We start from the raw sequence: 3,347 nt of genomic DNA on the forward strand, positions 1-3,347 counted from the left end.
TTCAATTTTCAGCGATGGACTTCCTATCGGTTTCCCTCCATGTGGTGTTTTGTAATGTGGATTTTTTTGCAAAACGTAAGCGGCTGATGTTGCATGCAGATCCTCATATGGCTAATTCAAAAAAACAATGCTCAAGAGTTCTCTCACACGGGCTGGAAATTGACCATTCATGCTTTCGTATTATATTGTTTGCATTCCATCATAGTGCTCTCTTCAATTTCTCCTCGTGATGCTCCAGAATAAGTCTTTTGTTGGCCCTCTCTTTGGCATGTAGTGGTATCATGGCATTTTTTTAAATGATCTGCATGATACTAATTTTGCATTTTGTGTCATGATTTCTGAAAATTGAACTTGTTTGGCACTGGAATCACCATTGAGGTTCTGCAATTCCCATTTCTTTTGTTGATTTCAACCTCAAGCTTCATGTTTTGGTTGTCTTCATCATGTTTGTCACATGAATTTCTTCAATCTCTATTGAAACGAGCTGTTAAGGTACATGTAGAGACATTGCGTACAAAWTGACTTGACCAATCCTGATCTCCCATCTTTAAGTCTATCAAAAAAGGATGTGCTCTGGTACAACTTTTGGTTTTTGTTTATTTTATTTTGATGGGTGATCTTTAAATGTATTTTGTTGTAGGTTTTGAATAAAAGAGATATTAGTGTCACTTGCATTGCATATTTATTCCTCTTGAGAAATGTTGGTACAGCTCTGATATTTCAGGACCTGAGGGCATCTGACTTCTGTATCATCTGGTCAGTAATGGAAAATTAATTGGAAGGCTGTGTTTACATATACTGGTAATTAGCTGCACAACATGTCATATCTACTTGTAGTTCCATTCTTGAGAAAGGAATTGTGTATTTGATCTTTATCCCCATTAACTCTCTAGTCTTTGGATCACATGCAGTTGACTGCTAGGCCGGATAATGGTAGTGATGTCGAACTGTAAAGTCATTTTTCCAAATACCATGTTTATATATGTTTACATTCTCATTAAATGACTTGGCCTTTCGGAGTTCTCTCTTTTTATGTCATGTACATGAGATTTGCAATAACATATTCATGGCTTTATACTTTGGCAGTTTTTGTACCAGCACATCTTGTTGGAGCTAGAAGTTGTTCGGTAGGCTGGTCAGTCTCAAAATATGGTTTGTATCGACTCTTGGTATCAAGTCTGGCATTGGTTGTTCCATGGTGTTAAGATTTACTTGAAATTGCGACAACAGCTTCGAAAATCATGTAAGCGCCTTAACATATCCATGCAATATGGTGTTGCATTTGTTTTCCACACGCACATACACATGTTTCTGCATTTTGTGTTCCTTGAATCGATCTGTTCAGTTCCCTGACTGAATCTTGGTAAGTTGATATCATGGTATTGGTTATTAGTCATTTAGTTCCTATTAAGTTGTAAGTAATGTCTTGCATGGAGTAACCGTTGATGTTGATTGCATTCCTCGTACGGCCTAATTGAAATGCCATCCTTGTGACATTCTTCTTGGCAGGTCCGGAAGACGAACTTATGTTTATCACCCGAATCGGGGAATTCAACAGAGACTAGAATCAGCCATTTCTGCTTTGAACTTGCATTGTTTACATCTCCTCCTGGTACTCTCATTTCTCCACAAGTGTTATCTTATTGATGTTAACCATTTTTCTGGGATCATTCCTATATTAATCAACAGAGGACATAAATAAAATATTTTACAAATCTGTATATGACTCCCAACAGAAAGATGATGACGGGAGAGAGCTATTTTTAGTTGACTTAGACAAGTGACTGGAATCCGCCACTTCTGCTTTCAACATATATTTTTTACATCCCCTCCTAGTACTCTTATTTCTCCGCAAGTGTTATCTTGATGTTAACCTTTTCTCTGGGATCATTCCTAGATTTATCAAGTGAAGGAAATAAATAAAATATTTTATGTGGCTTTCAACATAGAGATGTTGACATGAGAGTTCTGTCAAAATGTGTTTTAAGTTGAATTAGAAAACGGATGGCTTTTATCCCTCCTTGGTTTAAAAATTCTTGCTTAAATTAATCACCTTTAATCAAAGGCCAGGGTTTCTTGAAAATATCTCTCTTTTTCATACATTATCAAAGCCTTTCTAAATACTCTGTTTATATACGTCTACATTCTTTGTGTGTCATTTACTTGTTTTTCACTAAATTACAACCTTTTATAGTTCTGTCAGGAGTGGCTGATGATCTGCTGGATAATTTGATCATCATGGTTTGATTTTTGGGAAATTTCTTTCCCCCCTCTGTTTATGACATGTACACGAGTTCTGCAATAACATGTTCACGGTTTCTTACTTTGGAAGTTCTTGTACCAGTGCATCTTGTTTGGAGCTAAAGTTGTTCGGTAGGCTGCACCTTGGATTATCTTGGTTCGTCTGTCTCTAATTATTTTTTCATGCCGACTATTAGTCATTCTTCATAGCTTTTTTGTTTTTAGATGTGCATTTTGCTTCTTTAGTTATTTCCAGTTCTTCATATTGATATCCAGTACCCTTGCTCAAAAGATCTCACCTTTTGTAGAGCACGCTAGTGGAACCTCATGATGAGCCTTCTGCCGACACTAAAGGTTGAGTTCATGGGCTTTGGTTGTCCCTTCTATTTCGTGTAATGGAGGTACATTGGAATTTCATGAAGTCATATGCTATTCACTTGTCTAATACTTATAAATATAGTCGTAGATTGAATGTTATCATTAAATTTTATGATTATAAGTTGGCTTTGACAATTGGATTGGTCCTTCTTTTTGTAGGATGCGTTGCTTTTTGTTCTTCAGCTAGACCATGGATCTAGCCAACTCAAGGACAATGTTTGTGGACAAGTATGTTTGAAATTAACTTTCTAAATAATTTTGTTCTTTGTGGAGGTGTCTACATTGTTAACTCCTTCATTGTTTGTGGTCAAAATTGGTTTTTTTTTGTCAATGATTGTGATGGTGGCAAAATGAACATATATTTTTTTGAATGCAGTTCTTGCAAATCCCATGCATGGTGGTAAACTGCAATCCTGGTAAATGGCAAGCGAGCTGGTTTGTCGTTTCTGTTCAAAATCTCAATTCATATCCATGTAGATATTTTTCGTTTATTATTCTTTTAGGTTACATGACTTGGCCATTTTTAGTTCTGTCAACGAATGAATTACCTACCGGATGATTTGGTTATCATGGCTTAATTTGGACGATGCGATTGGGAAATTCTTTTCTTCCCTCTGTTTTGCAGTAACATGTTCTTGTTTTTTTGCTTCTTCAGTTTTGTACCAGGTCTATTTTGTGGAATAGAAGTCGTTAATTAGGCTGCAGCTCGGCCATCTCTGTTGGTCTGT

At 36.4% G+C, this 3,347-nt stretch overlaps 1 long non-coding RNA gene across 1 annotated transcript; it reads left to right on the plus strand.

Moving 5' to 3' along the window:
• The first annotated feature begins 672 nt into the window (after nt 1-672).
• LOC112504721 lies at nt 673-2,637 on the plus strand. The gene is made up of 4 exons (XR_003068252.1): nt 673-801; nt 1,087-1,243; nt 2,345-2,398; nt 2,550-2,637. It is a non-coding gene; the product is annotated as an uncharacterized LOC112504721 (long non-coding RNA).
• The last annotated feature ends 710 nt before the right edge of the window (nt 2,638-3,347 follow it).

Source organism: Cynara cardunculus, unplaced genomic scaffold, assembly GCF_001531365.2.
Source record: "Cynara cardunculus var. scolymus isolate 2C unplaced genomic scaffold, CcrdV1 Un_Scaffold_6621, whole genome shotgun sequence".
In the NCBI taxonomy this organism is placed as follows: domain Eukaryota; kingdom Viridiplantae; phylum Streptophyta; class Magnoliopsida; order Asterales; family Asteraceae; genus Cynara; species Cynara cardunculus.